Source organism: Aphidius gifuensis, linkage group LG4 (assembly GCF_014905175.1).
Source record: "Aphidius gifuensis isolate YNYX2018 linkage group LG4, ASM1490517v1, whole genome shotgun sequence".
Taxonomy (NCBI): Eukaryota; Metazoa; Arthropoda; class Insecta; order Hymenoptera; family Braconidae; genus Aphidius; species Aphidius gifuensis.
In genome coordinates, this window is record NC_057791.1 from 23,760,646 (window position 1) to 23,774,337 (window position 13,692).

At 23.9% G+C, this 13,692-nt stretch overlaps 1 protein-coding gene across 4 annotated transcripts in view; it reads left to right on the forward strand.

Moving 5' to 3' along the window:
- Positions 1-13,692, forward strand: part of LOC122855850 (homeobox protein prospero-like) — a 105,296-nt gene that overhangs the window by 12,991 nt on the left and 78,613 nt on the right. For all 4 annotated transcript variants that reach the window (XM_044157504.1, XM_044157506.1, XM_044157507.1 and 1 more), the window contains exon 3: positions 10,995-11,033. The gene's annotated coding sequence lies outside the window, so the exon portion shown is untranslated. The remainder of the gene's footprint in view (positions 1-10,994; positions 11,034-13,692) is intronic.

Below are 13,692 nucleotides of genomic sequence, written 5' to 3' on the forward strand. Positions count from 1 at the left end.
ATACATATTATTGATTTAAAAAATAATTTTTTTTTTTTTTTTTCTTTTTCTATTGAATAATATTGATATTAAGAATTTTTAAATATTAAAATAATTTTTTTTTATTGTTAAATAATAAAAGAAGTTAGAGGTTAAATAAAGTTTCTTTTATTTGAAAAATTTTTATTTGATTTAGAATAATTTTATAAATTAAAATAATTTTTTTTTTCTATTGTAAAAATTAGAATTTGTCTTTAATTTAATTATTTATAAAAAAAAAAATATTATGTCTATTTTGAGCTGTGCAATATAAAAAAAAATAAATAAATAATTTTTAGAAATGAAAAGAAAAAAAAAATAATAATAAATAATAATTTATACTTAATTTTTTTGAATTTAATATTTCAAAATTTGTAAATTAAAGTTTACTGAAGCATCTCTCTTTTATCAATGAAAAAAAAAACATAAATAATGAAAATCGAGTTGAAAAAAAATTCTTTTATAGCTTTCATAAAAAAATATATTTAAAAAAATTTTTTACTATATAAATTAAATGAATTTTTTTAACTATTTTTATACTGTATCATATTAGTGTGGACATTGAAATGACTTTCTACTGATATTTATTCAGAGATTGAAAGAATAAAAATCCAAGTATTTATGTATATCTGTGTTGGCACACTACTCTTGCTTATTTCTCTATCGCAAGGGTACGAAATTAAAAAATAAAAAATATTTCAAGTACATATTTTTCCTCCCTTTTTTCTCTCTCAATTTCCACTTTATATTTCTCTTTTCTCCCTTGTAACTTCCAAGTGCATATATCCGTATGTGCAATATGTTCCTGCAACCTTTCGTAAAAATGAAAAAAGATAATCATAATATATATATACAACGATGAACTGCAGTGGATGGATGCACTCAAATGTGAGAGAGAGTTGCGTACTTTCTTGACTCGGATAATAACTAATAACACATATATATTTTTTTTATACATGCGAACACACTAATATTGAGTTCATCCACTGACCAGTCACAATTTTTTAACATCAAAATTAATATACGCATGTATAAACAACAATCAATAACAATAGTCTTTTATTTTAAAATAAAAATTTGAAAATAAAAAATTGATGTAAAAACAAAAGAAAAAAAAAATACTTTTTTATATTTTTAAAAATACTTATTATTTGAGAATTTTTTTATGTAATTTATTTCGAATTAAATAATTAACAAGTGTTTGTTTTGTTGAAGATACTTGTTGGAGAAAAAATGATTCGTGAAAATTTTAGTTGGAGGGATTAGTTTGATTTGTGAGAAAATTATTTAACAGATGGGGTTAACTTGATAAATTTTAGATACAAGAAATTAGGCAATTGACATTCTTGGGTTGTATATATTGACAAAGTAACATGGGTAATTTATTTCTTATGCCTGACCACATATACAACATTTAATTGTGTATATATCCAAAAGCCATACAAGCGTATTTGACATCAGTTAATTTTCCTATTTACTATCAACAACTATTTTCAAATTAATTTAACTCTTAGATTAAATTTTAATTAAGTTTATCTTTTTTACATCTTTAAATTTTAATAAGAAATTAGTGAAAAAAAAACATAGGGTTTTAAAAGCTCAATTAAAAATTATTTAAAATAATTTTTTCTAAATTTTATAAAATAAATTTTAATACTTTTAAATACAAAAAAAAATTATCATCTCTTTTAAATCAATAGATTTATAAAAAATAATAAATTTCACAATTTTTATAATTTTTTTTTTCCAAGTATAAAGCTGAGCTTTTTTATGGAAAATTTTTTGTTAAGCCCTAGAAAAGGTCATGAATAAGGGATGATCAGTCACGATGCATGTTCACATGTACGCATTGTTTAAAAGGATATACATATTGTTTAATGAATGCAATTGCAGAAATAAAAATAAAAAAATAGCGAAGAACGTGAGCTTTTAGGTGGTGATTGTGGGTGGTAAACGAATAAATGTGCAAATTTGACGAGCCGTCGCGGTTCGACCATTTTGAAATGCACACATGCAAAACATTAAAAATGCCAAAGGTGTATGTATAACGACTGACCAAGAGGGGCTTGTTGGTGTTGGTGTAAAAAAGGATAGAAAATTTTTTCAATGTATGGAAAATTCACAAGTACATTGCTGCCAATGTATATAGTAAAAATAAAAATAATAAAAATCATAGATGATTTTATATATGTGTACTTTTTTTTTTATAATATTTTTTATGTGTCCATTTCTGTGCGCAGCAGTCTGTGAATAAAAATAATTAACGGTACATATATGCGAATGTCGAAACCAGCGATTGATTTACGAGTTAGGACAAACTTCGCAAGCAAAACGTAGTCATTTTCAAAAACTGCGTGTCCAGAGGGCGCTTGATTGATTTTTTTCAATTTTATTTTTACTGATTCTTTTTGTTTTTAAATTTTTTTTTTTTCAATATTATTTCATTCACGTTAATTTTTAGATATTTAATAGTTTTATGTAAAAATAAAAATGTCTTTTTTAAATTAAAATTTTATCGGCTAAATTTTGTACAAATTTGTAAAAATTATTTTTTTTAATTGACTTTGGACTGAAGGTATTAATTATTTCATCAATTGCCAAAATTATTTTTCAAATTCTAACATTAAAAGCCATTTAAAAACTAGATAAAAGAAAATTTAGTCTTTTTTTTTTTTGCTGTTTATTTTTCTAATCAATTTAACATTAATTTTTCATAAATTTCATGTTTTTAATAATTAAATTACGACCAAGTTTTTTTATCTAACGTTTTACTGGATTTATTTTATTTTCATTTCTGAATTTTTGTACATTTTTAGAGCAGCACAGTAATGCAGCATTTTTTTTAATTTAAAAATGTCAATCGGTATTCAAGATATTCAGTAAAAACATTTTTCATTCGCCTGATTTTATAATTAAATAAGCAAGGGTTAAAATTCTTCATTTTTTTTTGTTTCAAATAGCTAATTGATTTTCGATATTTCAATGAAAAAAAAAAAATATTAATAATAATTATTATTAATTTTGGTTGAAATTATAATGTCGCGTGTGGATGAAATAACGAGGTGGCATTGATGTTCATTGTCCAGGTGTGTTTATTACAGGTACGAGTAAAAAAGCAGATGCTAGGTTATAAAAATTTCCCCCTCGAAATAATAACAAATGGGAGAATATATTTTTTCTTTTTCTAATTTTTTCTTGATCGTTTTACCTCAGGGGGTTGACGAAAGCACATAGCACTATCCAAGAACACACATGCACCCCGAAAAAATAAAATTAAAATAAGTCACCCTGTGTACATACCTATAATATCAAGAGCGGAAGCAAATCGACTTCTGGGGTTCAAATTTTTTTTTTTTTATTGTCAAGAATAAGACCACCTGGTTCGCCGGAATATTCCGATCTCCAAAAAAATAGTATTAATTGTGTATTATCAAATGGAAAAATTGAAAAATATATTTTTTTTTTTTCATTAAAATTATCTTTTAATAAGTCTAATTGATTATTTAATTTTCCTTTCAACGAAAAATATTTAAAATTCAATGATTGATTGATGATTTGAATAAATTTATGGTCTATAAATTCAAAAATATCACCCAGACTTTGTGCAATTGAATATAATGAGTTAAATAATTCAAAACTGTCTGTGAATTAAAAAAATATATAGTTCATGAATGAGGTTGACGACATATAAGATTTTTTATTTTTCGACTACCCCAACGTGAAAAGCTCCGGGAAAAAAAAGCGCAAGAGATTTTAATTTTCAATTTTTTTTTTTCCTCTTTTTATCTCTGTCGTTCTTTCGAGTCTCTGAGAAGTGTAAGTGGCTATTTTTTTTTTTTTTACATAACAGTATGAGTGTGAGATTGTCGTGAAAAAGTCCACAGGTGTCTGTTTTACAATGTCAGCATATAAACGAAACCCTTGGACGTGCGTGTATGAAAAAAATGTCAAGAAGGAAAAAGGGGTTACACCTGAAGTCAGAGTTGTCTAAAGAAAAAAATGAATTAAAAAAATTCAGTAATTCAACGACATACAATTTTTTCTTCATTAAAACAGTCAATTCACACGAAAATAAATAAAAACAAATTTAAAAACATTTAAAGTAAAATTCATAAAGAAATATATGAATAGAAATTAAAGAAAAAAAAAAAAGCACAATTGAATAAAGACATTAAAATACAAACACACAAACAATTTAGCGATTATATTTTTCAATTGAAAATTGTTCCACAAAAAAGAGAAGATGCATCTCAATGATTATAAAAATACTTGGATATTTATTTACAAAATTTTATTATTGAAAATTAAATTCCATTATCTTGTCATTTTATTGTCTAAACATCTGTTTTAAAAATATCAAGCACACATTGTCGACAACTCGGGTCAAAAGTACAGATAGACAATAATAAAAAAATAAAAAAAAATAAAAAGAAGATACGCAAAAAGAGTATAGCCAGCTGTCCACTGATGTTGTCCAAACTCCAAAGGAACATCGCGAGTGCAAGTATAATATATCTCAAATTACTCCCACGAGAGAATACCAGTCATCTCATCACTTCAGCTCCACCTCCTGTGGTGTAAATATATATCTATTTTAATCTATCTTTACGAAACGCCCGCGTTGATTTGATCTGGCCTCTTTACGGCCCACAAAATCATCTGTTCAATATATTTGTTTGAGTTCATCTTCTTTATACATCAAATTTTTATTATGTTTATGCTACTTTTTTTTTTTTATTTCTTCATCTTCTTCAAACCGGAATAAACACCGGAAAAACCTTTACACCACCCGCAAAATATTTACGGTCAAACAGACTTTGCCTCGTGCCTTCTTTATCCCTATTCGCTTTTGAAAATAATGCATTGTCACTGAGGCACTCGAGCGTGCATCAAAACACTCTGCATATATTTTTAAATAGAGCAAAAAAAAAATATATATATAAACTTTAAAGAAAGATGCAGATTTTAAAAAAAAAAAAAAAATTGATTTTTCATACAATTTCTTTTGTATGTAAAATAGAAATTTGATTGAATAGTAAATTTTTCTTTTTTTTTCTTTTATTTTTTAATGTATCACTTGACATTTTGTGACATTATTCGGAAGTCAATATTTTTATTTTTTGGTTTTCTTATTCTTTTTTAAATTGTATAGATAACCGGATGTCTTTTATGTTGTTTACACAACTTTTATGATGTTTTGAATATTTATAAAATATTATTTAAAAATATGTAATAGATTTATTTTTTAGTCTAATATATTTGGGATAAATTCGGAATTTAAATTCTGTAATTTTAATTGTTTCCGTTTTTTAGATTATCAATTTATCGAGAAGATTTTTCAACCCCTCAAGATGTCATCAATCGACAATACGACCCTTCAATATTCAAGTTTTTCAACTAAGGAAAAGCTCTTTGATTTTTTTTTTTTACATAAATTGGCTGAGGGCTGTTTTGTTTGTTGCTTATCTTGTTTTTTTTTTTTGTTCACAATTTTTTACAACAGATCACAAGACACTGTTTAAACCCTCAAGTCTTTATATATTTTTCCTCTTCATCTAACATTTTTTTTCTTTGAGCTTCAACCACGTCTCTTGAGACATAAAAAAAAAGGGAAAGAAAGTGCAAACATTTTGGTGTGAGTAGCCTTTTCTTTACCCTCTATTCAAGATAATATTTTCCACAAGATTTTCCAGTCTTGCTTTAGGGGATAATATACATTTTAAAAGTAACCTGTTGAACTAAGAAACTTTGTATTTTATACCAAGTGACTTTGTGTTTTCTTATGATAAAAATAAAAGTCATACCTCGCAACTTTTTAGAATCTACTTGTTGCTTTTCCTACAAGATGTAGCCAAGAATTCTAAAGTGTTTGTTGTTTTTTTTTTTTAAAACTCTTGCCAGAAGTTTAACCAGTCACGCGAGCTTTTTTTTCTTTTTTATTTATTTTTTTTTTTGATGAGAATTTATATATTTAGTCATGCTGAATCAGAACAGAATTAATTCATTTTTGTTAAGAATAAATCATTTTTATTCTTTCATTTATCTTATCAGTATGTATATTTTTATATTTTTACTCTATTTATCACAGGATATCCGTTGAATTCTTGACAAAGTTAAATCGTCTGTGAAGAAACTTGTTGAATATATATTCCTCAACCTCCAAAAGATTGTCCGAGCTAAGATGCCACTTGTTGCTTAAACTTCTTCAACTTGAATTTCCCAGTTCCATCTAAGAATACTCAAATTTAAGTACCGGAAAAACCTCACTTACCCTGAACATCAATCTCCAACAAAAGAACACCAAAAATTATATATAATCATCTTTAAAATTCATTACTTTTCTAATGAGGAAAAATATTTCTTACTCACTCAAAAAATTTAGTCTTTTTTTTTCTAAAATTAAACAACAATATATTTTAAAATTATTCTTATCATTTTTATATATCATTCTTATTTATTTTACTTTATATTTTAATTTACATATATTTTTCTCTATCTTTCATATATTTTTGTCTAAGATTTCATCATAAATAATATCATATAAATCTTTTTTAAGTTCATTCTTTTGTTCTTAATTAATAATTATGCTCCTAATTTACATTGAATAAATATTCCAACGTAATGTAATAAAATGCTTATTATGACGAAAATCAAATGTCATCTGTATCAAACTTCAGCATAATATACATAATTATATAATGATAATTTATTTGATATTTATTAGAGAATTCAACATAAGTTTAAGTATCATAACTATAATATTATGAATTAATTAATTCATAAATTGTAAATTATTAATAATTCATAATTACTAATGATAAAAATTGACTATGAATATTTAAAATTATTTCATGGAGAAATTTTTTTTTAATTTTTATTTGAAATTCTATATCATTTTTATATATCATTCTTATTTATTTTACTTTATATTTTAATTTACATATATTTTTTTATCTTCTTGTCACTTTAACAAGTCCAAAGATTCATATGGTAAATGGGGGCGTCTTTTGAAAGGAGCCACGTGCTCCAATATTACGCATAACAACGCCCACGAATGATAATAAAAATGATATTTAATCGAACATCAAATGACTCTGTATCAAACTTCAGACAAATATACATTAATTATTTTAAAAAATTTACTTGATATTTTTACGAGTTCATTGGGACGTTTAAGAATAAAAGCTAATTCGAAATTAATTTATAAATTCTAAATTTAAAATCAAATTCACTTGTAAACAAAAGATCTATGAATATTTAAAATTATCATGGCGAGACAATTTTTTTTTTTTTTAATTTTTGAATTCTTCTTTTTATCGTGAATCTTTTTTTTTTTTTTTTCTATTTGTGGACTTATTTGCTTATTAATTTTTTTATCACACTCGGCATATCAAACTGACAACCAACTGGCCAATTGAATATATAAATATTTTCTTTGTCCTATCAAGAAATCGATTTTTATTTTTGTTCTGTATCTTTATTCCCATGTGGATATGTATATAAAACGATTGCATTATTATCATGTATAAAAATAAAATCCCAAGGAAAAATTGAATGATTAGATTTTCGACACGTGGCTCATTGTATTTTGTCTTATTCACCACTTCTTGGTGAAAATGTAACTCAATATTCCCTTGTGTGCATCTTTCACATACATTAGTAAATTAATTTTTTTATAAAAAATATATAAAAAATAATATTTACTATGAAAATTACATGGGGTTACACAGTGGGAATTTTATTAGTCAAATTATTTTGAAAATTAAAATGGTTTTTAAATTATTTTCGACGAAAAAAATAACAATGATTTACAAATCGTAATTTAATTTATCAATTAAATATAAATTAATTTATTTTTTACTATTGAAAAATTATAGCAATTAATTTTATAAAAGTTTTAAATATTTTTGATAATTAATAAAATATAAATACGAAATTGAATAATTCAATTTAAAAATTTAATTTAATTTCTTTTGTAATTTTTTAATTATAAAAAAATATATTGTAAAAATTGTTTAGTAATATTTTTAGTATCTAATTTTTAAAAAGATTATAAAAAAAAAAAAAAAACCACATGAAAAAGTGATTTAAAATTTTCTACCCTTGATTTTGCAAGTTAAGATTTTTTTGAATAATTCAATTGATATTTCATCAAAGATTTGAATACTTGTCTATAATCGATTTTGCATCCCCTAAAATTAGAAACAAGGGTTGTATATATTTATATATTATTTCTTATGATTTTTAACTTGAAAATAATATATACATCTATCTATCTCGAAATAGTAATCTCTAGAAAAAAACTAAAAAGGGGTTGACGAATATATAAGACACCCTTCACAATAAATGAACGAAGATCATTTTGTTGTCTGTTTGCTTTTTATTGGATTATGCAATGTTCTACAGCTGAATATTTCGAAAGTTCTTTGTCAGTTACCAGCCATCTGTTGAAAACATCTAAACAAATATCTAAATATCTAAACAATTTAACAATATATTTATTTATAAACAATTTACTTTTGTATTAATCATTAATTGTTTTTGTAATTTTTATTTGTCATTAATAATTACTCATTTTTATTTATTTAAATTTTACATTTATTTATTTAAATTTTACATTTATTTATTTTAATTTTACATTTATTTTGTATTTGTTATTTTTATCTCAATAAATAAATGTGAGAGAATCCAGACAAACCATGTACGATACGCGAAATATGATCGAGATAAAATGTGAGATAGTAGAAGAACCACGACAAGTATAAAAATGACACAAACGAACCTTTGGGAATATGAGTGTATTGAGTATTGATTTTTAAAAAATTTATATGTATTCAACATGCATATCAATATTTTTTTCTTTACTGTTTTTGCTTTTATTGGTTTTATTTTTTACCTTTTCAAACGACCTGATGTGTAATCGCAACACTGGCTATAAGGCATATCAAATATAACATGGATATATATTTAAATTCTGGACAGTTTATTAACATTCTTCTATAAATCCTTTCAACCCCCTCACCCCTTTATTTCTATTTTTTTTTTTCATTTCTTTTTCTACAATGCTATATCGAGTTTCATGAAATAGAAATAACTCGATCTGTAAATTCATCTGGTCAAAGTATTTTCTCTCTTGTTTATAAATATCAATGACAAATTAAAATCTATTTTCTGATTTTTAAATAACATAAACAATAATAGAAATAATATTATTTATAAAAAAATTTTTCTTAGTATTGTCTTTTTAAAAATATTCAACTATTTTAGATTTTATTTTTGAATGATAATTTTTGTCTTTTAAATTTAAATTAAAATACATTTTTTTTTATTAATAACAATAGTCTATAATTATTATTATTATTTTTAAATTTATTATATTTTTAAAAAAAAATATTCTATTTTAAATTATGAATAAAGTATTTTAGAAATAATTTTATAAATATTTTTTTATTCTTTATTTCAAGTTAAATTATGAATTTCAATTGATAATTATGAATGATAATTTTTGAAAATTTTTTTAATAGACAGAAGGATATTTTTATTGTTAATTTTAATAAATTTTTATGGTTAATTTAATTGTATTATTATTGTTAGACTGATAATTGTGTGATTGAGAAATTTATGTGATTTAAAAATTATTTTTATTCTGAGAAAATTGCATGCACCTAAGCACCTTAAGAAAATATATTTGAAAAAATTTGGGAATAAGGGAATAAGGGAAAATGCAGAGACGTATAACCAGGAGAATAGCTAATACATTACAAACTTAAATACAAAGAGAAGGATGTCGTTGGTACAGTGACTATATACCGGTTGAATCCGTCGTGGTTGCTTTCTCCAAAATGTAACACTCAAAACTTTGACTATTTGTTAGAAGTCTTCTCGCTCAAAACTGTCTCAAAATTTATAACAAATACAAGCTATAAATGCATACAAGAATTGTTTATATAATTTAGTATTTCTCAACTCAGAATTTAAATAATCATACAAACAAACATTATCATTTTGATAAGACAAAAATATATATATTTATACCATTTTTATATTTTCAAAATAATCAGATATATTTTTAACTTTAAACACAAATAAATAATAATTTTTTTTAAATAAAATACTATTTTAGCTATCAAAAAGTAAAATTAAAAATGTCATAATTTTTTTTTTTTAATTAGTTATAAAAAAGTGATGTAAAAAAATTAACAAAATATTTATAAATATTTTTATTTTATTTTTAAAATTTCTATTTTAAATTTAAATTAAAAAAAAAAAAATTATATATAGATTTTATCAATTAAATAATCAAATAAATATTTAAAAATTGTAATAAATTTTTAAATCAATAATTGGATTATTTTTATAAATAAAATAATAAAAAGAAAATCAAAAAAAAAAAAAAAAAATTGCATATAAATATAAAAATATGTAACTAGGATAATGATGATAAAAAGATGGATAATTATTGGAGGACTGGTCGAGGTGGTAAATTGCAAATATGGCACTTTTCATTCGCAAAGATTAAATATGAGTGACACGCGTGCCTGCGTGTGTATTCAAACACTCTTGTGTTATGATGATGATGATGCATCTCACTCAGTCGCTATATATCCACCACTGCTTAGTGTCTCATGTGTTTTTTTTTATTTTTTTTTTCCATTTTATTTTTTGTTATAATATTTTTTATTTCTTTCACCGCGTGTGACACGAAAATGTGTGTGGGACACAAACGCGGACGGGGTGGAAGTCATAGGGAGTCTCATTGTCACGACAATATCGCCTTAGGCGGGCATCGGCGAGAGCATGCGCCTTCCAATCCGCCCTTTTCTCAAATAAAATATTATTATTTATATTCTCAAAGATTCCCTTAACATTGATTTACTAAAAAAAAAAATTTTTAAATACATCAAATACATGTAATTAATAATTGAATTTTTTAAAAATAAAAATACTAATTATTTCTTCTCATTTTTTTTTTACAGAAAAACAGCATCTTTATCATCACCACGTCAAAATTACCCGTAAGTTTTTAAAAAAATATCTTAATTAAATTAAATATATTATGTTTAATTAAAAATTGCTAATAAAAAATATCAAAAGATGCTAAATATCTACGCCATTGGAGATGCAACCAACTGACAATGCATTCGAAAAAAAAAAAAAAATACAGAGAAAAAAAAAAAAGCAAAAAAATAAAAAGGGGTGTAGAAATAGCCTGAAGGAAAATAGAAAAAAAAAAATAGAATATATGTAAAAGAAGGGGTAAAAAATATATGAGGGAGAATATATAAAGGTGGAGATGCTTTAAGGTACATAATCATGCTTGCTGATTTCTTCCCTAATAAAAGTCGCACTGTCACCAAGAGAGAAATACCCCACTAGATTTTTCGTATATTTTTTACACTGTCACAAATATATGTGCATCTATGTATGCACTCAAAATATATTTACACGAGTGTGACAATGATAGTAAATTTATTTTTGCCCAAGGCATTGCAACACTGTCATTTCTTTGGCTAGAGTCAAAAAATCATTCACGACAACAGAATTCTTTTTTTTTTATTTTTTCCTTGATGATAAATAATTTTTTTTTTTTTTAATTATTATCTTTACATGTTTTTATTATTATTTTTTATATTGAAAATAATTAAAGATGTATTTTCAGTGCGTAATAAATGCGTGTATGTATTTTTTGAAGAACAACCCCCCAAGAATGAAAAGTGAGAAAGAATTTTTATGTTAGTGATATGTAGAATAAAGACGAAGGAAAAAGATGTAGGGTCTTTTGGTTTAACAGGTCTCAAGGTGCATGTCTGAGGTAAATTTAAAGGGCCAAAAAAATATAATAAATATATAAAGAAAACAATCTATATATACCAGATGTTTGGGACCTACCCTAAGCTCAAGTTTGCGTGTCGTAGAACAAGAAAATCATGTATCATATTTGACAAACTCTTGGCTTATATACACGTGGGTGTTTATGTTTTTTTTTTTTTTCATTTTTTATTATTATTTATATTTATTTATTTATTATATATATTGAATTCATTTAACGCCCCTACCCTTGATATTAACGCATTCTAATTCAAGATTAAATCTCGCTCAACATATGTTACCAAGTCATTGTGGATATCTGCCAGTTTTTAAAAAACATACTCAAGATGCCAACGAGATGAATCATTATACTTGCTTTATTTTTTTTCTAATAATCTTTGAGGAAAAAATATAAAAATATTATAAAGCATGATAAATCAAACCGGATACCATTGAGAGTTAAATCTCGAGCATATTTCCCTGCAATATGTTCCAAAAGGAAAAAGAAATACAAAAAAAAGAGTAGAATTTTTTTTAAATAAAACGTTTTATTTCAAAGTTATAGCTCGTGCCGATTTGAAACGTTTTTTTTTTTTTTATTCCCTCAGAGCATTCACGCATCGCAGATGAAAATTTCTCTGTTATATATGACCTTTTTTTTGGTTAAAAAAAAATCGGTCAGAGCTTTTTAAATACTTCTTAAAAAAAGCTACATTATTTAATTTTTTTCATTGAAAAAAATTTATTTTAAAATAATTATTAGTCAAGTGGACTATACAGAATTTTGAATTCAATTGATTGTGCTCTTAAAAACTCGTGGTTGCCATTCGCAATTGTTTCTTTTTTTCATTTTTTTTTTTTGGCTAAATGTGTATCTATTCGATTGAAGAGTAAATCGATCTTGAAAAATAATAAAGTATAAAAAATAATTCAAGTATTAACAGATGTTTGATATAGAAAATGAAAATGAAAAAAAATATTTTATAAGAAAAAACGCGCGTGCTTGTGCTTGATCGATTTTATGGAATCGTATTGTATTTATGACACAAACCGCCTACATACTAGGTCCCTCAAGGTGCGTGTCTATAGATTTATATAAATGCTATGTATACCGGATGTATCGTGCTGTGAATTAGCCAGTTACGAAACGACAATGCAAAACGACAAATTACCAGGGGTTTTTCCTTGTTGACCAGGGCGTGAAAAGCCACTGTCCATTTTTTTTTTCTTCTTCTTATATCATTACCAAACAATTTAGTATATTTTTTATATTTATTCCTCTTTCATTCACCAGAATAAAAACTTATAAACCTAACATTATAACCTTGTCATTATTTAAGTGACAAAAGTATTTTCAATTGGCAAATTTAGTCTTTGATGTCTTTTTTTTTTTTTATAGAAAATATCTTGTAATACATGACGAGACACCAGGGGGTCTTTCTTACATTTTATTCACTCGTCTTTTTTTCTTTTTTTTTGATGTATATATATATTTTTTTTTTTTATTTATGTGAAACGATATAAATAACAATTTTAGTAAGATATTATTTTTTGACTATTTTGAAAAATTGTAAATCAAAAATTGACGTCAATTAAAAGATGAAATTTAATTTTTTTATAAATAGATATGAAAATATATTTATACAATTTTTATCAAGCTTTTTTTTAATTATAATTTTAGTAAATTATTACAGACATTATAAAATAGATAATAAAAATTATTTAAAGAAAATAAAATTTAAAATTCTATAAAATATTCAAGATTGATTTGATTGATTTTAATTTGATAACTTTTTATTATAAAAACAAAAAATTAATAATCATTTAAAAATATAATATTTATAAAATTATAATTTTTATATTTAA